The sequence below is a fragment of the Hippopotamus amphibius genome, chromosome 14 (genome assembly GCF_030028045.1).
Source record: "Hippopotamus amphibius kiboko isolate mHipAmp2 chromosome 14, mHipAmp2.hap2, whole genome shotgun sequence".
NCBI lineage: Eukaryota > Metazoa > Chordata > Mammalia > Artiodactyla > Hippopotamidae > Hippopotamus > Hippopotamus amphibius.
The window spans coordinates 57,584,344-57,612,053 of record NC_080199.1 but is presented as its reverse complement, the minus strand read 5'-3'; the positions used below and the strand labels follow the sequence as shown (position 1 = coordinate 57,612,053).

General features: G+C 40.8%; 1 protein-coding gene across 1 annotated transcript in view; it reads left to right on the top strand.

Moving 5' to 3' along the window:
• The window catches only part of ENOX1 (ecto-NOX disulfide-thiol exchanger 1), a 562,092-nt gene that overhangs the window by 169,618 nt on the left and 364,764 nt on the right, over positions 1-27,710 (top strand). Inside the window, exon 3 of the mRNA XM_057707750.1 lies at positions 160-310. The gene's annotated coding sequence lies outside the window, so the exon portion shown is untranslated. The remainder of the gene's footprint in view (positions 1-159; positions 311-27,710) is intronic.

The window sequence follows — 27,710 nt, the reverse complement described above, 5'->3', positions numbered from 1 at the left end:
ACCTAACTCCTTCAACTTGGCATTACTCCTAGGCCTTTACCTCATTTGGGTCCTCATCCCCCATCTCTCTCAGTAGCCACATAAAATCCTGCCCACTCTGCCCCATGCTGACCCAGGTATGCCACGCTCCCCTTTCTGAGACACCCTTTCTTTCCGCAGCTGTGCGACCAGCTCTAGACAGGCAGGGTGTCTCTGAGTCACCGGAGCGCCGTGCCCGCTGCCTTCCTGCTGTCCGCCCACCTCTCTTCACCTCTGACCGTCTTCCTACGGCTCTTCTGGGGCGACTGTCTCCAAGGGAAGTGCGTCTCAGGTAAGTCTTTTTCATCTCCCCTGTGGATCTGTGCAGATTTCAACCTGATGATCTCTTTAAGCAGAAGATGTCCTTTTAGGGCAATGCAGTTTAATAGAGCTTTCTGTAGTGGCAGAAATGTCCTACATCTGTGCTATCCAGTATGGTAGCCGGTAGCCACTCGGGGGCCACTTCGATTTAAATTAATTAAAATGAAGTGCAATTAAATATTCATCTCCTTAGTCACCCTACCCACATTTGAGGTGCTCCATTGTCACGTGCTGTTAGTGGCGACTGAATTGGATGGTGCAGCTTTAGAGGAATCCCAGGGCTGGTGGGAATGGGCCAGTTCTGGTACCTCATCATGCTCAGATGGGTGGAGAGAAGCCCCAGGGAATCGTGGTCTCAGAGGAAAGCCACGGTGGATGCAAAGGTCCAGCAACTGTCTGTTAGCCAGGCTCCCTGCAGCAGGCTTTCTTGAATGGACACTGGAGCGGGGCACCTCCATGGCGTCCATGTGCGCCAGCTCCCAGTGCACAGGGGCGTAGCCTCAGGTGTGGAATTTGGAGTTAGGCCTGGGTTTGCTGGAATGGTTAGCTAAGGGAACATAGGAAGTTATGTAAATTCACTCAAGCTTTGTTTCTTCATTTGTAAAATCGAGATAATAATACCTGCTTGCCAGGGTTGTGGTGAAAATTCAGTGAGTTAGTGAACAGAAGGCAGCACAGTGCCTGGGTAATCCTAATCACCTACTGTATCAGCCAGAAATTAGATACTGCGGGTCCCGTGTCTGCCTCAGCGTCCTCATCCTACAACTTAAACAAAATAGTCATTAGCCTTTTGAACTGAAGTACTAAACAAACAAGGGGATAATTCAGGAATTGTTTCTACCTTGCCTGTAATTTTCAAGCATATTGTTTTATACAGATGTAAGTCTCCTCGTATGAAGATGCTGTTCTGAGGAATAGTGTGGGTGTGTGGGTGTATGTGTGTGTACAGACTAATCTTTATTCACACTGTTACATCAGGCAGGCACTAGTAACAGTGCGTGTGGAAAGATGTCCTTGACCTCTGTTTGTAGACCCAAGTCAGACGCTGTTTTCATCGCAGACATTCACACTTGCTCACGATTGAAATCATCTATGCCAAGGGTTGTACTAGCTTCCTGGATACTGCATTCCAGGTTGCAAAGGGAGGAGAAATATTTTAAGGGGCAGACTATCTGCACATCTTGGGAATTTCTTCTGCCTTCTTTCCTTGGAATTCCACATACTTTCACCTACCCGAGAGCAAATGGGGTTGGTGTTGATGGGGCTCCGTAAGAGGGAATCTACTGGCTGACCTTGTAGAGATCCCACTAGAACTTGAAGATATGAGGATCAGATTGTGGTCCAAAAATCCAGATGGATTCAACTGCCTGAACTTCTAGTTTCAGTGCGCCTCAACTTTTGTGCAAAACAGATCATATATTTTGACAAGAGGAGAAGGAGGAAGAGTTCAGATAACTAATATTTACTGAGCATCCTCACTCTAAATTGAGTTTTAAGTAGTCAGCATCTTCCCCTGGAGGAAGGCTGCTGAATTGTTTGAAAAGGTGTGGCTGTGTGTGCTGGGGTGGGGGGTGGGGGGGCAGGAATAGAATTAAGAATCCACATGGGTCCCCGAGGGTGGGGCTGCCCCCACCCTCCCTCTCTGATTCCTGCTAAGCAGGGAGCACTCTCGGTAGCACCTTCCAATTTACTTCACCTTCCAGATGAGCTTTGAAGGTTTTGAAGGGCTGTTTTGTTGTTTTGTTTTTCGTTTTTTTTTTTTTTTTTTTTTTTATTTTAGGGACTCTATCCCCTCCCTTGAAATCTTGGCTGTCTTGTGATTGCTTCAACTAATAGAGTACATCTGCTAAAAGGAAAGACCTTTTCTTTTTTAATTTATTTTAAGGGTTTCATTTTAAGGGTTTCACTACGGGCAGAGTAACCAAGAGAAGGAAACTGGTGAATTTGCAGCTGCCTCAGAGACCTGGAGGGGCCCTCCTATAGCAGTCTCCCAGACTCTTTCTCGGCTCGCCCGATCCCCAAACAGTTTTATTTCTGATCTGTCAGTAGGTAAAGCTACAGAATTGTTTCTTTATTTTGGTCCCTTTCCCTGGAAGGGACCTGAAGATGCATTCTGGGCAGAAGAGTAGAGTCCCTTTGTTGTCTGAAAAACAGTCCATCCACACAACCAGCAGGAAGGTATATAGATGAGGAAGTCACAACAGGAAGCAATCTTTCCCAGCCCCTAGCCTGCTGCTCTCCTCTAAAACAATTTTTAGAGAAAATTTTAAACCGAATATACTGGCAGTTCATGGATTTATTTGGCATTTATTCTGTTAACATATGAAACAGTAGTCAGATATTGTTACTGAGTAGTTATTATGAGAGGTACTAATAGTTTTGAGAACTTCAGTGATGTAGAGTATCAGGTAGAACTTTAAGAATTTCTGACATTGTTTTTGTATAGGTACCCGGCAAAGGAATAATGATTAGCAGCTTGTACTTGAGATTGATTTTCAGAGGGCTGAAGAATTGTTGACTTTATCAGGTCCAAATTGCACTGTAGGAGAGTTTATGATAAACGTTAGCAGTTTTAGGACCTTTGCTCTGCAGACAAGGATAGTAATCTGGCAAATATCAGTGTACCTTAAGTTGCTTAGTTGAATCATGTAGGCCGTCTTTAGCAAAAGTGTACTTCTTTTCCTTTTCCTTCCTTTTTCTCCCTCACTCCCTTCCTTTCTTCCATAATATATTTCATAAAGATTGCATTTTCAGCATAGAAAAATATATACTAATAACTTTTGCATACTGGTGTAAAAAGTTAAAAATCCAACCAAACTAATTTCAAGGAATTAACTTAAATCACATACTAATAGATATATTGATGTTCTGTTATTTGCAAGAGTACGTCAAGAGTAAATCTCGTAGCCTAGCCCGTAATGTTTTTTTTCCCTAGGATTTTGTTTTTCATTCTATGTGTGTGTTTTAATTAAACAGCAATAGTATTTTTAATCACCTATGAATAAAACCACACGAATGGTCCTAGAAGTTACTTAATCACACATTTTTACCTGTCTCAGACACTCAAGATTTTAAATTACTGCAGATATCCTAAGTTATGTTTATAAGGACTGAATGTTTCAGGGAACATTGATCCGCTGACATACAGCCACAGAAGTCTTAAATGTAGAAGTCACTTACATTTAAATAGGTATCTAATGACAAGACGTTGTACTGGTACATTTCCTTGGATTCCTTGCACATTTCATATCTAGTCCAAAAGATGTTCAAATGATTTTTTTCCTCCACTAAGATGAATGATTAAAAACTTGCCGGCCATGTACTGTGAAAAATACGTACAGAACATTGTGATAAGTAGGAGTAATAAGTGTAGAAGAGGCTCCAGGAAGCTTTTTGAAGTGGTCTTCAGGTTGCCCCCGTCACCTCCAGTGAGGAACTCTGTGGTGGTGGTGCGGGGACTGGTGGGTGTTACCGGGAGAAGGTGACACCTAGCAGATGTGGGGGTTATTGGGAGGACTTCAAAGCCAAAGCTGGTTGTTTAACTTCAGAATTTCCTTGGGAAGTGTCACCTCAAGTTAGCCCAAACCTTGATTATCCTTTGGCAGGATTTGTGGGTGGAACCTATAAGATGTGCCTTTAAGTCTGAGAAAAGACGCAGGTGGGAGGGAATCAAAGACATACCTGGCCGAGTCCCCAGTTTTGCCTGGGGTTTGCCACTCACTCCCTTCCGCAGTGCTTTTTTTAGAATTTTAATGAAATATTTTATGCATATAATGAAAAATACGTAACGTGTTTACATTATAAGGACTAGTAAAACAGCAGCTGTGTGTGTCACAGCTGAAGAAACAGAACCTTAGAAATAAATCAGATGTCTCCTGACTCCCCCGCTCCAGTTTTATCCTTTCCCCTATCTCCCAGCAAACCACTTCCTCCTGTTATTGTGCTCTGTCTTATGGTTTTGCTAGACATGTATGCATCTATAGACTATATATTGTTTTATATGTTTTTGAAGTTTATATAGATACTCTATTTTGCTTTTTTCTTAACTCAGCATTATTTTCCTGAGATTTATTGTGTAGGTTAGTGTAGCTACATGTCATTAATTTTCATTGCTGTGAAATATTCTATCATATGACTATTCCAAAAGTTTTTTTTTAATGATTGTTTTTTTGATGTGGACCATTTTTTTTTTTTAACCTTTATTGGATTTGTTACAATATTGCTTCTGGTTGTTGTTGTTGTTGTTGTTTTTAATGTTTTGGTTTTATGGCCGCAAGGCATGTGGGATCTTAGCTCCCTGACCAGGGATTGAACCTGCACCCCCTGCATTGGAAGGTGAAGTCTTAACCACTGGACCACCAGGGAAGTCCCCCAAAAGTTTTTTGGTTTTTTTTTTTCCCCAAAATGTTTTTAGTGACCTGTTGATGGACATGATTTGAGTTGTTTATGGTCAGATTGATTTTTTGGTTTACTTGTTTTTCTTTGTTTGGGTTTTTTTTTTTGCTATTACAAACAATGCTATCAAGACCTTTGACCTTTCTCAGGTTTCTGATGCATAGGTGCGTGTATTTTTCTGGAGAATGTATTTAATAATCATTGAAATGATTAGTCAATGGATGTGTGCATCTTTAAATATGATGCTAAATTATTTTCTAAAGTGGTTAGACATTTAATTTTCTACCAGTTCTCAATGCTCTGAGTTCTTGTCAACATTTGGAAACTACAGGTTTTTAAATTTATCCCAAGTCTTGAGTGTCAAATGGTATCTCATAGTTTAAATTTCTCTGGATATTTGAGTATCCATTCATAACTTTATTGGGCATTCATGCTTCCTTTCCTTTAAAATATCTGTTTCTGAGATTTGCCCATTTCTGTTAGGCTGTCTTTATCTTTTTATTTATAAGCCTTCTCATATAGTCTGTATAGCATCCTTTGGGGGTGTCACTTTCACCCCATTTGTGGATTAGCTCTTCAGTTTCTTTATGGTGTCTTTTGATAAAGAAAACTGTAATTGCAATACACTTCTCATTTTCTGTTGTCTGTGTCTCACATCTCCTCTTTCACATTTTCCATTTTCTTTGTCACTGTATGCTATAATATAAATGACTTTATATTCCTTAAAGTCTGTCTTCTGGTTCACTGAGTTTTTCCACCCCAGATGTGTTCTAATTTGTGGTGTAACCTAGCATTGAGTTTTAATTTCAAATATTTTCTTTTTTATTTTCCCAAATATCTATTTTATTATCTTTTGAGTCCAAGTGAATGTTTTTGATAGTCTTATTTTTTTTTTGCTTATTGTTTTTTATTTCTTTAGCTATTTGGAACATAACTGTTTTATATTCTGCATCAGATAATGCTAATATTTGAGGTCATGGAGGTTTTAAATCTTTGGCTTGCTCATGCTTTCTATCTATGGTGACTTGGTTCCTCACCTTCACTTTGTAACATTTGATTATGAACTCATCTTTGATTGAATTTAATCTGTGGGAATTGCGAGGAGCCTATGGTAAGAGACATAGACTTAATTATGTCCTCCCCCCAATTGATATGTTGAAACCTTAACTCCCAATGTGACCATGTCTGGAGATAGGATCTTTAGGAGGTAATTAAGGTTAAGTTAGGTTATAAGGGTGGGGCCCTAATCTGATAGAACTGTGACCTTATAAAAAGAGGAAGAAGGAGAACTCTCTCTCTCTTCCCATCATGTGAGGTTACAATGAGAAGGTTACCCTCTGCAAGCTAGAAAGGGAGTTCTCACCAGAACCTAACCCTGCTGACACCTTGTTCTCAGGTTTCCAGCTTCTAGATCTATGAGAATGTAAATTTCTGTTGTTGAAGCCACCTAGTCTGGTATTTTGATATGGAGGCTTGAGATGACTAGGACATTAAGGATGCTGTTTTTTTTTTTTTCTAGAGCAGATTTACCTATGCTTCAGCTGGGCATCAGGGAGTACTGCCAACTTTTATTTAATTATTTGGCCTGGGGTTTTCTGACAGCCCAAGTGTAAATTTGAAGAGTACACTCAAGTGAGATCTAGTCTCCTGTTGTAGATTCTAAGGGGGAGATATGTTATTATCTTCATTATTGACAATTTTTTTAAATCCTGGGAGTGGCAGGGACAGATAGGCTTCTATCTATTTCCTCCGTAGAGGCAGTAGTGTTCACTTTCACTGAGGGTGAGGTTCCTTCCAGTACAAGTTGAATTTATGAACCTCAGGGTTAACAGCCCTCTCTCTCTATCCCATTGATATCCAAGGCTGTGGCTACCTGGTTTCAAGTCCTTTTTCCTCAGGAAAGCCTCAGTTTCAGGCTTTTCTTACCATTGTGATTTTAGTTTGTGGATTCTATCTTTTGTTTGTTTCCTTCGTTTTCTGGAGAGCTCAGCAATGTGTTGATATGTAAGTTAGTTATAATTTATCCAACATTCAGGTGTTTTGTGACCAGAGAGCTTTCTATTCATAACTTTATTGGGCATTCATGCTTCTTCTTTATCTGTTTCTGACATTTGCCCCTTTCTCTGTTGGGCTCTCTTTATCTTTTTATTTATGAGCCTTCTCATATATTCTGTATAACATCCTTTGGGGGTTTCACTTTCACCCCATTTGTGGATTAGCTCCTCAGTTTCTTTATGGCATCTTCTGATAAAGAAAACTGTAATTGTAATACCCTTCTCGTCATTTTCTATTGTCTGTGTCTCACATCTACTCTTTCATATTTTCCATTCTCATTGTCACTTTATGCTGTACTTTGGCTTATATTCCTTAAAGTCTGTCTGGTGGACGATTTAGTCCACCAGTGGTTGAACATACAAGTCTGGCCCAGTGCTTGTTGTCTTTGAAATACCACTTCTCCATCATCCGATGTCAGACAAGTGCATTGTAGTTGAGACATCAAGACTTTAGTATTGGAAACACCCATATTTAAATATCATCAGAGGAAAATATAGGCAGAACACTCTATGACATACATCAAAGCAAGATCCTTTTTGACCCACCTCCTTGAATAATGGAAATAAAATCAAGAATAAACAAATGGGACCTAATGAAACTTAAAAGCTTTTTGCACAGCGAAAGAAACCATAAACAAGACAAGAAGGCAACCCTCAGAATGGAAGAAAATACTTGCCCACGAAGCAACAGACAAAGCATTAATCTCCAAAATATACAAGCAACTCATGCAGCTTAATACCAAAAAAGCAAATAACCCAGTCCACAAATGGGCGGAAGACCTAAATAGACATTTCTCCAAAGAAGACATACAGATGGCCAACAAACACGTGAAAAGATGCTCAGTGTCACTCATCATCAGAGAAATGCAAGTCAAAACCACAATGAGGTATAACCTCACACTGGTCAGAATGGCCATCATCACAAAATCTAGAGACAACAAATGTTGGAGAGGGTGTGGAGAAAAGGGAACTCTCCTGCACTGTTGGTGGGAATGTAAGTTGGTACAGCCACTATGGAAAACAGTTTGGAGGTTCCTTAAAAAACTAAAAATAGAACTACCTTATGATCCAGTAATCCCAGTACTGGGCATATACCCAGAGAAAACCATAAACCCGAAAGAGACCTGTACCATAATGTTTATTGCAGCACTCTTTACAATAGCCAGGACATGGAAGCAACCTAAATGTGCATCAACAAATGAACGGATAAAGAAGATGTGGCATATATATACAATGGAATATTACTCAGCTATAAAAAGGGATGAGATGGAGCTATATGTAATGAGGTGGATAGACCTAGAGTCTGTCATACAGAGTGAAGTAAGTCAGAAAGAGAAAGACAAATATTGTATGCTAACTCATATATACGGAATCTCAAAAAAAAAAAATGGTACTGATGAACTCAGTGACAAGACAAGAATAAGGATGCAGATACAGAGAATGGACTGGAGGACACAAGGTTGGGGGGTGGGTGAAAGGGAAGCTGGGATGAAGTGAGAGAGTAGCATAGACATATATATATACACCACTAACTGTAAAATAGCCCGTGGGAAGTTGCTGTATAACAAAGGGAGATCAACTGGATGATGGATGATGCCTTAGAGGGACAGGATGGGGAGGGTGAGGGGGAGTCGAGGGAGGGAGGGAATATGGGGATATGTGTATAAATACAGCTGATTGACCTTGGTGTACCTCAAAAACTGGTACAAGAGGGTAAAGCAATTATATTCCAATGAAAAATAAATAAATAAATCTCCTCAGTTCTTTTTAAAATTTGTGGTAGGATCTGGGACTGGGATGGAATGGAGGGTTAGAGTGAGCAAGACCCTGCATCCTCACCTCTGTATCACTGGAGGAGCCTGGCTTTTATCATTTTTTTATTGAGATTCTGAGTAGAATTTTCGGTGTAAGAACGAAATCTGGAAACCTATGCCGTCAGTCTCACACACTGATAAGGAAATTGGAGCTCGGAAGCCACGTCTCTAGAGAGTATGGGAAGTGGAGCTCAAAGAAGACTTTCAGCTTTACGTTTCAGCCTCACTTTCCTTACATCAGAGTACCAGACCCTATTCCCAGATCGTACTGGTTCGTATTGCAGCTTTATATTTTGATCTAATTCTTCATACTTCTAATGGTTGCGTGGATTTCTCAACCTTATTCACAGCAGAGGAAGGAAGACAAGCTATAAGCATTAGTTTGATGACCGATTATTATAACTGAATAAGAGAACTAGAGATCTAGAGGGGTAGTGTGACTTTTTTGATCTGTTAGTGGGCAAATGAGCTAAGACTGTGGTCCAGATTGTCCCACTCCAAATCTACTCACTCGCCCATCTTGTTTTAATGACATAATATGAAATTTATCTCTATAGTATGTCAAGATATTTTTCTAATATGTATGTTTCAGTTCTATCAGGTCAGTGTGATAATGTGAAATTAATTTAATTTAGTTGGATTTATAGAAACATACTTCATCTGGATTGAGTCCCCCCCCCCCCCCAGGAGCAAATGAGAAATGAATTTGTTTATCTTATTCCATTTCACTTCAGAAAAATAATTTAGACCTTAGTTTCCATTGCTTTATCAGAAAGGAAGATTAACTAGAAAAGAGTCCTCTGCTGTCAACTCTTTCTCATTGTAGACTTAAACAGAAAAAATGCACAGAGGTTAACGAAATCAGAGGATAGCTCCTAAGACTATTTCCACCTGGTCTGTCTAAATCATTACTTCTGGTGTTTATGGCTTCTAAAATGAAGTCATATCAACTGATAGTTAAAGAATAAGTGTATTTATTTTTACTTGGAGTTGCATTGTTACCCTCACAAATTATATAGTGTGTATTTAAAAGTGAAGAAAACTGCTGGAGAACTTTGTGAGGCTCTGATTTGAGTCTAATGGTTGCAGTCATTTAGCGGAACATCAAATCAAGATGAATTGTACCGTCAGTGCATCAGACAATTCCTTGCAAAAGTGTGTGTGTGTGTTTTTTATCAAAGAAAAAAATACTGGTAAATTATCCTAGCCATCATGCAGAATGGAATCGACATAGAAGCATTCTGCAGGTAAAAAAGTCACTCTCACCCTGTCGTTCAGGGATATGAGTCAGCAATATAGGACTGTTATCAAAAAGGCAAGCATGATCTGAGTTGTATTAACCAGAATATAACACGCAAGCATCATGAAATAATTCACTCACTGTGTTAAACATTGATAAAGCCCATATTAGAGTCTAATTTTCATTTCCATATTTTAAACACAATATTAGGAAATTGGATATGGGCCAGAGAAAAGGAATGGAAATTATTCAAAAGTACAGAAACTTATCTATGCTGCAAACTGAAAGAAAGTGGAATTCTTTATAACCAAGAAAGGAAAGTGAAGAGCTGGTGTAAGAATAGCTTTGAGTGGGTCTCATCTGGAGCAGAACTGAGACTGACAGAGGTCTCTCAAGTCTCACCTTAAATCTGTCTTTTAAGGTGAAGTTCTTAGCACTAGAAAAAGTGGCCCTGATGCCCGGGTTGGTTGTTCTTGTACCGCTTCTCAAATCTAGCACCCGCTCACTGAGATTACAGGGGTATGAGGGCAAGGTGTATCACGGGGTTAATTCTCAGAGTAATTCCAAAGTCAAATATGAGCCCAAACTAGCAGAAAGGTAGGACAGGCCAGAGGTCGTGAGAAGGGAAGGCTTGTGCCTCCTATTTGGTCGGAGTGAGGGCTAAGCTAGGCACTGAGAAAGAGATGGAGAGAGGTCCCAGCCTTCAAGGAGGTCACTGTCAAAAGCTTGCCAGCACAGTTGGTTCAGTATTGAAAGATATGTAGGAGTTTGCCACTTAGAAAAGTAGTGAGGGAACGTCAGACAGAGAGTGATGAAGTATCAGGTATGAATGGAATGCTGTGTGGAGCACCAAGTTTAGACAGAGGGCAGATATTCGAATTGGATGGTTAAGTGGGTGGGTGTCTATGTAAAGACTCCATTTTCAGGTAAAGAAATGTATTGTCATTTTGTTGCCTGTAGTGAGGCATTTGGCTTGAGACTTGATCAGATTTGTGCCTTGCAGAGATCCTCTGGGGACAGTTTGAAGACTGACCTTGCCTAGGTTGGGGAGGGAGTGACTTAAGTAGATTCAGGGAGACTGGTAAAGACTCCTAGGATGCAGATGTGTCTCAGGGAGTACCCGTGAAGATAAGAACAGATGGTTGGGAGGAAACATGGAGAATTTACGAGGCGGAGTCAGCAGTTCTTGGCAAGTCATGTGGCAGGGTGGTAATCAAGAGTGACTGGTGGGGGCTTCCTAGGTGGTGCAGTGGTTGAGAATCCGCCTGCTCATGCAGGGGACATGGGTTCGATCCCTGCTCCAGGAAGATCCCACATGCCGTGGGGCAGCTAAGCCAGTGCGCCACAACCATTGAGCCTGTGCTTTAGAGCTCGTGAGCCACAACTATTGAGTCCATGTGCTGCAACTACTGAAGCCCATGCGCCTAGAGCCTGTGCTCCACAGCAAGAGAAGCCACGGCAATGAGGCGCCCGCGCACCACAACGAAGAGTAGCCCCCACTCACCGCAACTAAAAAGAAAGCCCGTGTGCAGCAAAAAAGACCCAACACAGCCAATAAAATAAATAAATTAATTAATTATAAAAAAGATACTTTAAGAGTGACTGATGAATCTAAGGATGCTTCAAGGTGGTACCATAGACTAAGAAGAGAATTGGTGATCTCAGTAGCCTATGGCCACTGTAACAAATTACCACGAAGTTAGTGGTTTGGAACAGCACAGAATTGTTATCTTACAGTTTTGGAGATCAGAAGGCTGAAAGGGGTTTCACTGGGCCAAAATCAAGGTGTCAGCGTGGCTGCATTCCCTCTAGACACTTAAGGCAGGAATCCTTCCTTGCTTCTTCCAGCTCCTAGAGGCTGTTTGCATTCTTCACTTCATGGCCCCCTTCTGTCTTCAAAAACAGCCGTGGCTAGTCAGGTATTTCCCACATTGAATCAAACACTGACTCTTCTGCCTCGCTTTTATCAGCAACTTTGGGACTATATTGAGCCCAACCAGATAATCTCAAGGTTTTTCATCAAATCACGTCTACAAAATTCCTTTTGCCATTAAGGTAACATAATCAGATATCCTGGGGATTAGGACATGGACATCTTTGGGGGGACCATCATTTAGTCTCGGTTGGGATGGAGGAAGTGAGTTCAGTTGACGCATGTGCAGTTGGTAACAGACCAGGGATAGTTGGGTACGGGATTCTTATCTGGAGATAGAGATTCTGATGATATAAGACTTTGATTTTAGTTTTGGGTAGAAACCGTGAATAGTATAATTGTAAGCTCTGAAATGGCAGAGTATGTGGTAGGAGATGAGAGGAGGGCTGAGTACGGAAGCCTGGGGACCACTGAAGTATAAAGGCAGGTGGAGAAGGAGAGGTCTGCAAACATGAAGGAGCGAGAGAAGCGGGATGAAAACCAAGAGAGGGCATCTCACATGTCTCAGAAGGGCACATTCTAAAGGAGGGATGGATCAGTGTGAGGGGCGGGGGGGAAAGGTTAGTACTCCATTTCCCTACTAGGAAAGTGCTAGGCATGTCAACTTTTTTTGTTATATGTGGTTTTAAAAGAACCTGTAACTCCTGTATTCAGAATGAACCAGAAATTTATCATTTCATTAGATTTCATTGCTTTTGAAATAGCACCTGATAACAAGTTAACAGGCTCATGTTGAAAGTCCAGTTCTCAAAAAGTGTATCGGTAATGGTTGGAATATGGCCTTTTGGTACCGCTCTAACCTAGTGACAGTTTCTCACATTATACCCCGTTGTCTCTGCTCTGTTTAATATTCTGTCCTTGGCAAACCTTCCAGTGCAGTTGTGATAGGACTGTTGACCCCGCTGCGCATAACAAATTACACATACATTTTGAAACTTGACATTATGACTGTCTCGCAAGCTTACACATTTCCAGCGAAATTTTAGAACACAGGTTAATATCTGGGCTTTGTGAAAATGAAAATGTGAAGAAGATGCCTATGTGTAGCGGGGTGTGCGTGTGTGAAGTACCTGCTTCCCAACCAACAAGCTAATGAAACCAACAGTTCCATCCTGACTCCTTTACTCATCCCCACGGCGCACCCCCCACCCCCACCCTGCGCGCCTTGAATTGATGGTTCTAGCAGCTTTCTGGCTTCTGCAATAGCTGTTGCTGTCAGCTTACTGGCTGGCTGAAGGTAATTAGAGTTCCTCCGTCAGGAGTTTGAGCCCATTTCATGCTGCCCTGATTCGGGCTGTGGAATGAGAGTGGGGCTGGCGTGGCTAATGCCCTGCTGACTTTCAGATTCTAACTTTGTTCTGTGCACACACAATAGCATTTTAAGGAAAACAATTTCTCACAAGTCTTCAGCTTGCTCTCCACATTTATATTCTGGATTTTTATGTGTCTGTGCACCAAAACATGCAAGTAGGGAAGGATTGGTGCTTGGGGTGATTGGCGTACAAAGGCACCTAAGACATGGCCCTTACCCTTGAAAAAGTTTCAAGTCTAATAGGAGAAGTAGTGCCTTACAGGTACAAGTACTTGTAATTCAGGTGCTATGAGAGAGAGGGAGGGAGGGAGGGAGGAAAAAGGGTGGGGGGAGAGAGAGAGCGCACGTTTCAGTGATTCAGCAAGAAAGAGGTTTCTGATTGTGGGGAGTATCAAGAAGCTTTTCTTATGAGTTAATATTTAAATGTGGTTTTGCTGGGTGGATAGAATATTTTGAACTGGGAGCTAGTTGGGACCCATGATATTTGATACAGAATTAGCTGAGGTCAGGAGATAGGAAATAGCATTAAGTACGTGGAAGGCTGAATGACACAGCGTGGCTGTCAGTGGAGTGGTGGGATTAACGTGGAAAGGAAAACTCATTCTCTAAAAGACATTGAGTGTCCTGGTGAGGAATTTGATGTTGACAGATTTCTTCCTAAGTTTTTGATTCTTTACATTCTAGAAATAAGTTCCATCTGGCCATGCATATTATTTTATTTGCTACCGGATTCTGTTTGTCAATATTTAGTTTTGGATTTCAGCATGGCTATTCCTAAGTGAGTTTGCACTATAATTTTCTATTTCGTATGGTCTGTCAGATTTTGGTATCAGTGTTACTATTGCTTCGTAAAAAGAACTTGGAAATCACCCTGGTCTTTTTTCCTTTACTCTCTGGAAGAGTTTAAATGATATTAGAATTATCTGTTATTTTAAAGTTCTGGCAAATTGTACTGTGAAACCATCTAGGCCTTGTGAGTGTGTGCGCGCACGCATGCGTGCAGCTTTGGGGGTAACCATTGCCTTCCTTTATTTGCATGGTAATTGGTCTGAATATATCTTTTTTTCACTGGAGGCAGTTTGGCATACCATATGTTCTATAAAATTCTCTTTCATCCAGGTTTTGAAATTTATTTGTATAGAGTTGAGCAAAGAAATGTGTAGTGATTTTTTTTAGAAGTATCTTCCATATTGGTGTTATTTACCTCTTACTGTTTCTTATTTTGTATAATTGTATCATCCTCCTTCCTCATCCCCCTTCCTCATCCGCCTTGATCTGGTTAGCTAAAAATTTAAGCACTAACTTCTTGGTTTACTTATTAATCCTCTACTCTTTTTTCTTCTAATTAATTTATACTTATGTGTAGTCCTTTTTCTGCTTGCTATAGTTTTTGTTTCTTTTAACATCCTAATTTGAATGCTTAATTTATTTTTTATTTGTTCTTGTTTATTAATAAACTGTTCAAGTCTGTGGGTTTTCCTTTGAGCACTACTTTAACTAACCCAAGGGTTTTTTTTTTTTTTTTTTCATATAGTTGTTTTCTAGATGTTATTTTTTTGACCCCGAAATTATGAGAGGGTTAAAATTTTTGGAAGATACGGTATACTTTTTCTAGTTTCGTTAGTAAATCACAGATTTATTGCGTCATGATAAAAGAATGTTTTCTACATGTTCCTATTTGGTGAAATTTATTGATGTTTTATTTGTGGCATAATACATTGTCAAATTTTGTGCCTATTTGACAGGTACTGGAAAAGAAGACACTTTCTTTGTTTTCAGAGTGTGGATATGATCTGTACTATTTAGCTTTGCTATTTAAATCATGATTTTCTGATATTCTAAATTATTACCTATTTTATTTGTACACTTGATGTATCACAAATGGAAAGAGATAAATAATTTTCTACTCCTAATCTGTTTCTATATTTTCTCCTTGTGTCCTGGTTGACATTTTGGGTAGGGACGATTCTTCATTGTGAATGTCTGCCCCACATGTTGCAGGATGTTTACGTTCTATACAGTTTAGGCTGGTAGACTCCTCTGATTTATTTTGACAACCAAAAATACCCCCTAGGTTAGTAGAGACAGTATCATTTGTATCTTAGAAGCACTTGTGGTTGGAAAATATGTTTTTAAATCTTTCTTTCCTCTCGTTCATAAGATAGTTCTATGTCTTCTAAGAAAATTTAAGATTTTTTTAAGAAATTATTTTAAATTATGTTTGAAACAGATTTTTTTCCTCCCTGGGAATCTGATGAAATCAACTAAATAAAGATGACAGGAGGAGCCAGTAGGAATCAGAGATTGCTAAATTGCTTGAATCAGACCCTGTCCATTCCAATATTTTGCTCTTGTTATGGTGCAAGAGACTATAAGAAAGGTCTACCAAATAAACTAACTCTTCCAATAGCCTTAAAATAAATCTATATATCATATTTCAGCAGAGTCCTAACTTTTATTACCATCTGCTGCAATTAATCTCCCAAAGGGCAAGCTGTATAAAATTGACAAGTTCTTGAATGTAAATATGTCACGCTAAATAACATACATACATGAAATTTTAAAACTTCTTTAGTTCTAAAATAAATTCCTAAAGACTCAAGCAAATTTCAGGATATATAGCACAAAAAACATCAGGATTCCACTGAAAGAGGGCAGAACCTTATCTATAAAAGTAAACGCTGAAGTTCTTGGGACGAAAGATGAGCTTACTAAAAATTGTATGCAAACAGTGTGGAAAGAATATAACAATTTCAAAGTAGCTTTTGGTTAGCTCATCAGAATTTGAAAGAATCCCCCCAAATGTGTGGATAGGATTTGAAACAGCTTAGCTGAAGCTAACACACATTGACATCAAAGTCTTTTGTAGGGTGGTTGAAAATGACTTTCACTGCTATAGAAAGGAGAATAAGTGGGTATTTTTAGATATTCACCTGAGCATACGGAACTGTTCTTAGTGCAGCTATTCTGGTCAACGCTCGAAAATACCTCACAGAGAAGCTGGTCCAAATCTACCACTGGCGAGAATTAAGTTACAGTATGTCTGCAAGTGCACATAACATTACTTGCTGGTACTAAAAGAGTTTATTATTCACAGAAACAAAAACAAAGCTGAAGGTCAGCTGACTCAGCACACACAGATTGCTGATTGGTAGTGAACATCATATGATAAAAATCCACTTAATGTAAAAATGAAGGCAGAATGCCATTTAATGGTCTTTGCTGGTGTTGCAGGTGATGTTGGATTTTCTGTTTCTCAAGGAAGTGAGTGTCCCAGGTTATGTCTTGATACCACAGATTTAGAAGAAGCCCACTGACTCATTCTTTCACTCTGAACCTAGATTTAGATCTTTCAGGTCTCACCTTCTTTGAAAAAGATCCACTACCAGCTGCTTGCACCTAGGTGGGTCCCCTGTACACACAGCCCTTACTGCCCAGTCCTGCCCTGTCTGGTGGTGGTCTTGGTGGCCGTCTCAAAGAACTCCTTGAAACTACTTTTCCCTACTCTATCTAGGGCCTCTTTGGGAGGGGTTAGCTTGTTCCCAGTTTCCTGTCCCTCTCTCTGCAGTAAGATATGGCCTTCTTTAAATATGAATATATTTAAATTCTTCATTTCCCATTAAGAATTAATGTTTTCTTGTGGTCTTTTTGTTTGTTTGGTTTTTTTTTGGGGGGGGGGGTCTTTTGTTTGTTTTTTGGGGTCATTTGCAGATCTCAGTGTCTTTTCAATTTCTTCCCTTGAAACACGATTTAGTTTGCTTTATCGTGAGCCTTCTAAGCAAATCTACCTTTCTGTGTCTCCAAGAACATCTGTGCCCCAGTCCCCATGTTCATCCACCCCTCATTCCTTGTCGTCTCATGAGGAGGTCAGGAATATAGACACCAATGGTCAGAAGTCAACAGGAAGTTCTCCATGCACAGAAAAGACATCGACTTCCTTGTGGAAATAGTGCAGATGCACCTGCTGGGTACTGTAGGCTAAATGCTGCTTGTGCATTTGGGAACTGTGCTGTACCCTTCTTAGCTTCAGTTTACTGTGTTAGTCATGACCATAGGATCTTAAGGTTGCAGGATAGGAAGGGGGATGTTAAAAGTTATCTTATGTAAATGGCTTCCTGCTGTATAAATCCTCTCTCCAATATCTCCCTCAAATGGATAATTAAATCTCTGTTTGAACACCTCTGGGTACAGAAAACTCACTCCTAAAACCATCTAAGGATTAAGAATTCCACGTTTTGTTAAGCCACCATTCTTATTTCTGTGACTTCAGCCCGTTATGGAGTCCTACTTATTGAGTGCTTAATGGGTCCCAGGCACCATTCTAGACACTTTTAGTTGTCAAGCAACCCTATGACATACCTTGATTTTACTGATGAGGAAACCCAAGCCATAGAAAGGTTAAGTAGCTTACCCAAGGTCACACACTAGAAGAAAAAAAATAAGGAACTAGAATTCCTCTCTAGGCAATCAGGTTTCTGGTCCCATGCTCTTAATTAATCATACAATATTCAATAAATGGAACATGACCTGTAGACTAGATATAAAATGAATGTCTTCCCGTTATAAAGTTTGATAAATCCTTGGGGGGAGGAGATGGCATGTGGAATTAAGTTAGGTAATAATATTTGAATTTCTTGTTCATGCATTCATTCATTAAGCAAAGGTACCTTCTAAGAATTGGCACTCTTATAGATGCTACGGATGAAGCAGTGAATGAGAAGTACCAGCCATGCTCAAATCAAGCTGGCATCCTAGAAAGAGGAAGGCAGAAGCAGACAGATAGTGAACAGGAAAGTATCAGATAATGATGTGAGGGAAATAAATCAAGGTAACTTTGTTATAACTATCGAGTCATTCTACTTTTGATAGGAAGGCCGTTCTGAGGAAGTAACATTTGAATTGAGAACACATATTTGATTTGTCGTTCATTATTATTAAGAATTAGAAATACAGGTTTTCATTATGTGTCAAAATGTTTGGAAACAAAATAAAATCCTCCTTGATCAAAATATATTTTCCCCAGACTTACCTCTTCCCCTTTATTTAGAATACAGTTGAGTTTGAGTCAGCTCTTAGTTAACTTTTATTGATATTCCCAGGTTGTATTTAAATCTTTAGCAACCAAAAGAGAAGCCAAATGGTCTCATCTGTCTTGCTATCTGTCATGTGATTTTGATGACCTCTTGGTGTTCTTCCCAAGTTGTGTTTAGGTCTGTACATCTTGCTTGTATCAGAAGCCAGATGGCTTCAAATGGCTGTCCTATGTATGCCAGATAAACTCTGCACAAAACTAGTTTTGTTTTGCTTTTTCCTCCTTTCTCTCTACTTATAGATTACATGCACATTTTATTGGATTGCCCATAGACTCAATCAAGCCTCTGGTTCCTATTTCCCTTTCTCTATAGTTTCCCATTTTACACAGCTCTTTACTCCAAGGGTTCTGTGATTGTGGGTAATTACAGTAGCTGTGACTTTAAGGATTAAGGCTTTCGTATATAAGGACTGTGAATTAGGATAGAGACATGGAAGCAGACAGAGATTGATAGAGAATGCCAAGAGCTTGAAAAGCCACTTAGGGTTGCTATAAATGTTTGAGTTTTCTGCCTGGAATACTCCTTCTTCCACAGTTTGCATGGTTTAAAAAGAAAAAATACTCATCTTAGAAGATTTAGCAAAAACAGCCGCCATTATCTTTTCAAGCTTTTCCTGACACTCATTTATTTTCCCCAGGCCCATCCTCCACCTGGCCATGGCTCCCTCCTAAGCAGCGGTGTACTGGTTACGGCTATCTGGCATAAGGCCTCTACTGCTTTCTGACATGTACATACTTATGTATGTACAACTCTGAGCTACACTGAGATCCTTGAAGTCAGGGACCAGGGACCATGTCATGTTCCTGTTTTATTTTATTTTTTTTATTGAAATGAAATTCACATAACAACAACAACAAAAATTTTAACGTGAACAATTCCATGGCATTTAGTACATTCACAAAGTTATGCAACCACCATTGTTCTCTAGTTCCAAAACATTTTCATCATCCCAAAAGGAAACCCCATACCCGTCAAGCAGTTGCTGGCCATCCCTCTCCCCCCCCTCAGCCCCTGGCAACCACTTCTTGTTTCTGTTTGTATCCTTAAGCAGTACCTGGCTCAGAGTGAGTGCTTAATCACTGTTTATCACAGTAATGAATGGGTTACAAATTTCTGAAAGGAGAGGAACTGTCTCTTATCTAAATTGCCTCATTCATTCCCTGCTATTTTGGACTAACCAGCATGAGCCAGGCAGTCTGCTGGGGACAGGGTAGGGAGCTGTGAATGAAACAGACAGTCCCTGCCCTCGTGGAGCTTATAATGGAACCCGATGCTGCCCAGCAGAAATATTTTGTGACCCATACGTGTAAACCTTCTAGCAGCCACGTGTTAGTTTTCTGTTACTGCTATAACAATGACCACCAACCGAGTGGCTTGAAACAACCCACATTTATTCTCTTACAGTACTGAAGGTCAGAAGACTGAGTTCTCACTGCAGTAAAATCAAGGTGTCAGCTGGGCTGCCTTCCTTCTGGAGGAATTCATGTAAAGCCTTCCAAAAACTATCGATAAGTGTTTCACATGAAAGCGCATCTCAGTTTGAGCTAGCCACCTTTCAGGTCTCAATAGCCACATGTGACTAGTGTCTACCATATTTGACAGCCCGGATCTAGGGGGGATAGAGAGACACGGAAAAATAAGTACAAGTGTGATTTGTATGGAGAAAAAGCACAGAGTCCTGTGGGGTCGCACTGCAGGAACCCGAACCCCACGGGTGTGGGAAGATTTCCTGGAGAAAGCAGAAATCTGAATGACAGATTGGGTCTTAAAAGCAGAAGGAAAGATGAGATACTCCCCTTCTCTCCCAGTTTAAAACCCTCAGATAGCTTCTGTTGTCCTGTGGCAAGAGTTCCGGTTAAGGATTTGGGGCCAATCTAAGTGGGGAGATGGTGGGACTAGATATGCGTTTCTAAGACAGGCAGTTGCTCTGACTGCTTTTTAAAATCCCGTTTTCTTCATTCTCAACATTTCTCCCTGAGTTGTCTTTTTCATTGAAGAAAATATTTTTTGGTCTATTATCTACTATCCCAAGTTTCTCATTAGACTACAAGGTCAATACATTTCAACAGAATATAGGTTACTTCATATTTTTTCTTTTTAGTCTTTGGGAACTTACATATTACAGCATGTTTCTAGGATGTGCTTCCCAGGAATTAGCCCTCAGATACAGTCAAGGTGTACATCCTCATCCCTTGTAACTAGTGGAAGGTCATGCCCCCTGTGTTGGTTGATCTTACAAAGGAGAACCTGGTGTAAAATTCCAGATGTGCAGGCAGACACTTTATTGGGTGAAGAGAACTTCAGCTGACACTTTGCTAAATGACTGAGGGATCTGTGTGTTACTCTTCTGGTGACAGTCCTAGTCTTGCTGTTTTGAGCCAGTGGGATAAATGGTCAGTTGTTAATAACCACAGTATAAAAGCATCCTATGACACGAGCTTCTCGAGAAGAGTTAAGGATTGATGGGTGAGCAGGAAGGCAGAGGCACTTCTTAGGAGCAGTTTAATAAAACTGATTTTAGCTGCCTGGAGGATGTGGCCTTAAGGCTGCCTACTGGAATCTTCTGTGTCACTTGCCTCTGTCCAGAGAGTAGCTGATGTATTTTCCAGTCATCAGAGGCAGGGCATGGAGGGCAATGAAAGCAGCAGTGGTGGAGTTTTCCTGAGATTGACCTGGTTTGTTTTATGAAAACAGTCTAAGCCTGGCAGACTTCCCTCTAACTCTCACCGGATAAGCAGGTAGTGCTTTCTTCTTTGCCCAAGGAAGCCTCAGAGATTGAAAGTGTCAGACGGAATCAAACTTCCTCATAGTTCTCATTAAAACACCAAATGAGAAGACCATACGCAGTCCTCTGCCCCCTTTCAGGAGGTCTTTATACTGATGCATTTTCAGTAAAGTATTAAAGGGCCTAGTGATTCTCACCATACTTGACGCTTACACCTTTCTTTCAGAATGGAAAATACTCTTTAGCTGCAGGTGCTTAAAACAAAATTTAAAAATCAGTTTTAGGTGAACTTTAGCCTAAACTTTGCAAGGCAGTGAACTCCTGTGAAGAATCTGGGTCTTCCCTGTGCCCACCCTCCAAGAATCCTGTTTTCCCTGTTGCTACTCCTCCTTGCCCGCTTTGCCAGCCTCTCGACTGGTTAAAAGAGCTTCTCTTGAGCCTTCCTGGTGCTGTTTGTCTTCTGTATCGCATAACCCTATGTACTTTCTTAGTCTTGTCTCTGTTTTCAGACCCCACTTGGCAGAAGCTTCCACAAGGGAAGGAAAAAGAACATCCGGCTTTCATTAGCCCATTTCCCTCTCTATCCCATCTCAGTCTGATGCACAGTTCCTAGAGCACCAAGCAGGTGCAGGCCCAGTGCAGTTCGGTGTCTCTCGTCCTTGATGTCAGTCATCGTGGAGGAATCTCGAGTGTCCAGGTGTTCCATACCCTGTGTCTCTGCAGCAAATCAGTGTAAATATCCATGTAGTGATTCTGGAGCGGGGAGTCCCCTACGATGATAAAGTATGTTTGTCGGAAGCCTGTAGTTCCTCCTGACTGAGAATTCAAGCATGACAGGCGTCGAGACAGCACAGATGCCCTGGCTGGGATTAAAGTGGAAAACGAAAGTGTTTTGATCAGCAGTGGAAGAGCCAGCATGCTGCATGTCCTCCCATGTCTGAGAGTGAATTACAAAGACGGGAAACTTGGGGAGCAGTCGGCACGGCACACGCATCAAACCATTTCCATTCATGTCTTCCAAGCATGGATTTTAACCCGCAACATTAATTTTAGTAGGAATTAATGGATTATACATTGGAGGTCAAGGTAACAGAGTGGGTACATGCCGCCAAGGGCTGAAGCTGAAAGGACTTTTTCCTTTGCAGAATCTGCTGACCACACTGCACTTTTACTAATTGCCTGGGAGTGGCTGTTCTGTGATGCACTTTCCTGATTGGCATCTTTATAACCTTCTAAGACCCCTACCTATCTGGAAAGTCCTTCCCAGGCCCTTGTTTTCTCCTATCAGATGGACACACATATCATATTACATTTCAAATAGCACTTAGTCTACCGTATGCTGTATGCAGCACTAGTCTCCAAGATTTGCAGTCCATGTTGTAATTTTGAGGGAGAAAATTGGTTAAATGACAGGAGAAATATGGCAGTTCACGCACAAAATTCTTTCTCAGTTTCATTCTCTGTTCTAGTCATCTGTATCCCTGTCACTAACCTCATTAGGTCAAGGGCTTCAAGGCATTTTGTACAGAATTGGCATATGTTTTTGGTGACAGTGGTGCACCTTTTAGCATCTGGACAGTGATTTTCTCTCCTGTTTGGGGAGAACAATAGTTTCTGGATATCTCTAATTTTTAAATTGAAAAGTTAACATGGCACGGTTGCACTTTGCCCGAGGGAAGCCTTTCAAGCAGGATACTGAAGTTTGTCTCAGTTTTCCCATCAGTCACGGAACCCCTCAAACTATCACCAGCAGCTGTTAAAGACCAGGCAATTGAGTTAACCTCTGTGGCAAGACTGATTTTGGGGGATGCTGTTTGTTCATTTGTCTTCAGGTTATTTCAGGCATCTGAGGCAAATAATATACCACAGGTCTGATCCTCTACGGAAGGTTCTCTTATTAGAAAAATAATGGAAAAAAATGAGTCCGGTTCATGTTGAATACGGACCGTGGCTGAAACATCTGTAGCCCTCCGTGGATGTCTGGGTAACATACTTGCTGGGCTGTGCTGCTAGCTCACATCTGGAGTAGCTCATCAGCACCGCACAGATGCTGGTGTGAAATAGGTCATTGTAGCAGGAGAGCATGAGAACACACACATTTCTCTATCCTTGCAGTGACAGCCATTGCATTTGACTCATGCTAATTAGGAAGATGTCACGCCCTCTCTGAACTATGAATCCATGCATGATAGCGGACCTCGGCAGCACCTAGGGATAAAAATCAGACTAGCTCCAGAGGATTCCTACACCACCATCTCCACAGTGCAGACAAATAACTCTCTCCATATTAAGGAGTGGCGTTGGAGGAAGGGCAGGCATAAGAGCGCGCTGGGTTCAAATGCAGACATTTCTGAGTGCCTTCGTGGGTGCAGACACCCAGACGGATGCCAATTCATGGGGGTACATCGGTCTTGTGAAAGGAGAAGTCCCTGAGATAAGAAAAATGAGCAGCACGAGGACATGAAGCAGTGACATTCAATGAGTCCTTGTCACCGGCCGGCATTAGCATGCAAGCCTGCTGTTAGTTTTCCATGCTTTATGCGATTTCCTTGACCAGGCAGGGAGCCTTTGGAGCACGAGAAGCAGTTAATATCACACAAGTTATTGTTTTCTTTCTGGTATGCCTTATATATATATATTTTTAGGGCCAATGAGATCCTTCTCTGTCCCCCCGTGCCTCTAAAATTTTAAAGAGAATCAAAGAATGCAAAATTTGTATCTGTCCCGGAGGTAATGGAGTGACTCAGTGATATCCATGAAGGGATGATTTTAAATTTCATGTCTTATGCAAGAGGTGATTTTTATGTGAAAACTGTAAGAACTGGCCTCGGGGATAACCAGATAATTATCCCTCGAACAGCAGGGATAGATTCCAGGGGGATTACAGCCGAAAGCCAGGGTGGATCAGCTTTGCCCTCGTGAATTGTGGTTGCCACGATGGAGCACATAGCAACTGATTTCACTGCATGGAACACATTCGCTTCTACCTCTGGAGGGTGCCCGCTGGAGACCTGCATCTCAAAAGGCAGGTGAGCAGAGATTTCCTGTGTAAGAATTCAGGACAAGGCTGAGTGAGATTTCTGTTTATAGCGGCGGCAAAAAAAAATTGCTTTCTTCCCTCTGTTCCCAGAGGTGCTCACTGGTGAATCAGATGAAACCCATTAGTCCTTAAGCCACGAGTGCCATGAACCCCCAGAATCATCATTGTTCCCACTGCGCTCACAGCCTGGAAACCCTCCTCACCTAAGCCCCTGGCATGTGGAATCTTGGAACTGAAAAGGTCTCAGAGCTTCCAAGGGACGAGAGAGCAAAATAATATTCTGCTGTCTTCAGCTCAGTTAAAAGTCTCTGTTTTGTTCTTTGAGCCAAACAGTTCTTCACAATTTCTTTTAAGCATTTTGTGGGTGTTTGTGTTTTCCCTGGGAAAATTTAGATACAAAGGCACAAAGTTTTGTAATCTAGTGGGGGAAGAGTCTTATATCAGCATAGAATTCTAGCCGATGGAATTGTGAGGAATTTTTTTCCAGGTTGATTGTTTTGTTTCTTTTGTTTGTGTCTTTTTCTCTATGTCTACAGGCATGTATATACATTTTTGTTTATATACAGCAATCTTCATTCTTTTGATCCCTTCCTCTCTTGGAGAATGCTCTTGATAAGGTACCTCTGATCTTTTAATCTGTCTTCATCCTAGGAGACTTTTCTATTGTACTACAAGGCTGACTGCCTGCTTCTACTTGAAATCCTCACTTCGTTTTGCTCCCGAGATGTCTCTGACTCCTGGTTCCTCCTACTTCTCTCTTATGCACTTGTACACAATAACAAACAAATGTTTAGAGATGGATGAAAAGAACTTTAGATATTATCCCCTTCCACCCCTTCAAATCTCAGATGAGGAATTGGAGGCCTTATATTTCTGTCTCTCTTATAATCTTGAACGGTAGTTTTAAAGTGGTAAATATTAAGCTTGGATTCTCACCTTGAATTCCGATCGAGTTGAGATGCAAACACAGGAGTCAGGCAAATAGACCACATACCATAAGCTTTGTTTGTCACTGTGACTGAATTGGAGAATGTGGTTTATATCTGTGACCACACGGGCTTCTTAATACAGCCCCTTCCATGTAAACTGGCCCTTCAGTTACAGGCAGAGCTAGACAGGCCCAGTCTTCCCCAGCTGTGGCAGGCTGTTGAAAACAAAACAAATAGGAAGTCCTGTTCCTCCTGTGATTTTAAAGGAGGAAGGTGGTGAGCTGGACTTTTCCCAAACGTAAACATCAGGTACATTACTCCTTTTCAAGAAGTAAATGGGAAGGCAGGGACTGTATCTTCTTGTGAAGTTGATGTTCCCTTCACCTCTATGGAAACGTGAGGAGTAGAGGGTGGGGATAAACATTCATCACCAATAGGAATCGTGGAACCATTTCCCCAGGGACATCTTGCCCCAAATATAAAGTGAAACCTTGCAGTGGGAAGAGGAGAATCCTTCCTGCTTTGTGCATTTGCTAATTTCTTCTCACCTTGCCTCTCTCTGGTTTAGTGAGTGGATGCAAAAGTAAAGGCATATCTAAGGGCGTACAGCTGTTTACTGTCTGTGACCTATTTTTTTTAAAGCTTTTCTGACAAGGTGACCTCAGCCATATTGCACGAAATGATTATTTTAATAAATATGTATTGATGACCTGACATGTGCTGTAAGCCCTGGAGATTTGACAGACCCGCACCCGTAATGCACAGCGTGAAATCAGTAGGTTGCCCTTTTCTACCGTCCCCAGCCTCACGTTGCTTCCCAGTGCAGACCTCTGGGCCGCCACGATGGGCAGATCAACATTGGCTTCTGAAATGAAGTCTGCTTGGTTTCCTCAGTCTAATGTCATCAATAGAATGAGCTTTATCAGTTTAATGATTGTGGTGATGAAAATAATAATTATGGACCCAAAGCAACAAACTTGTGTAGGAGCTTGAATTTTGCAGACCCAGAAAAACCCAGTTCTGGAGTGTTCAGGCCTGCTCCGGGTGAAGGAGTGGCCAAGGCTGGAACTGATGGCCACGTCCGGATGCGCTGTCTTCAGAGCCTGGTTCTTTCTTATTTGTGCTGCCCTCTCTTCTCTCAACTTGTGATCTGACTCGATCTTGACCCCATCTCCGAACCTCAGGTGGAGTGGGCTGACCTGACAATGTGCATCTGTCCGGCAGGAGGCTGTCACGTTGACGTGGGTGTGGTGAAAGTGTGATTTTCCTCTTTCTTAGGGAAAGAGTCTCTGGCCAGAGGAGTCTCTGACTTCCTTGCAAAGGCACCATGACATGTTTGTTGAGGATAGCTCTTCTTTGTCAAAAGCTGACATTTTAGTTCCGATTTTGGGTCTTCTTAACGTACGTCATTCTGCATGGACAGCTGGCTATTCTAGAAGGTTTCGTGCATATCAGGGAAGGGGAAATGGTTTCTGGATTATTCTTTTGAGGCAAAGCATTTTTCTGACACCTTTGATCAAAATAGTGTGGCTATAGGTATATACTATCCGATTTGACTCGTTTGTGAATATTAGTGCCAGTTGTCAAAGAATGGAAAAAAAGGGTGTTATTCCATCACAAAGCAAAATCCATCCGCTAGGGATTTTTCATATTTTGTTTTGAAAGTACAGCTGATCATCATTTTTATAGCAGGGGAGCATTTTCTGTGGTGTTGAGAGACCCAAAGTAAACCTTTTCAAACATCAGAAAACTTTAACACCCAAATAGGCTATAGTCTCATTAGAGAGCAGACTGGCGAGAATTCACAAAATGAAGTATCCTGTAAATGTTTATTGTGAATTTATTATAAACAAGACAGCAAGGAAAGGCATGTATGTAATTCAATACATATCAAGCTCTGGGTTTCTAGCTTGTTAAATTCAAAGATTTTGAAGTTGCATAACCATAGCCTGACTCACATTATCATGATTTATGAATCTACTTCATAAATTCTGTTTCTCTTCCTTGCGGCTCTGATTGTGGCAAGGAAGCACAGGAGACGTGTAGATGAAGTACTGATCCTTTCTGTACAAGGTACTTATCTCTCTGAGCCTCAGTTTCTCTCCTCTAAATTAAGGGTATTTTGATCCTCATTCTACTTTTTATAAATATATGAAGATTAATTAATTATTTATTGGGCCATATCTAGATGGGTTAAAATTAACTTTGTGAATTATATTTATCACTTCAGGCAATTTTAACCTTTTCTTGTTAAAACTAAGTACCTCTTGGCAAGCAGTTTATTTACTGGATACAATTTTGTGCCTTTTAAAGCATATTAGACATTTAAAACTATTATAGAATGGTTAGATGTAAGTGATAGAACTTAGTGATTGGACTGAAGATCACATGATTTTTAAAACAATAATAGAGGTTACAATATTATAAATTAATACTGATGTGGAGAAAAAGCCCTTGATGCTGATTTTATATTAAAATGTGTTACTTTGCTGACTCTTCAGAGTTAGTGTAAGTAGGGAATGTGCCCTGATATTGACTTCCTGTTAAGGATCTGGTTATTACATGGTTTTTGTTCCAAGTTTCCAGGCCACTGATTACACTATCTTTTTAAGATAGTTTTTTAGGTATATCTTTTTTGTTTCATCTTTTCTGGTCCATTTTAAAAAGTTCTTGGAAAAACCAATCAGGAGTTGACATGGAGGTACTTTGCTCAGATTATGAATAAACACATTCATTTCGTGGATGCAATAACTTTTTCCATTAGCTGTTTCTCCCTCTAGGAGATCAGATGGTTCTTATTTTAAATGACCTGGGCCTGGTTCCTGAAAAAATAATT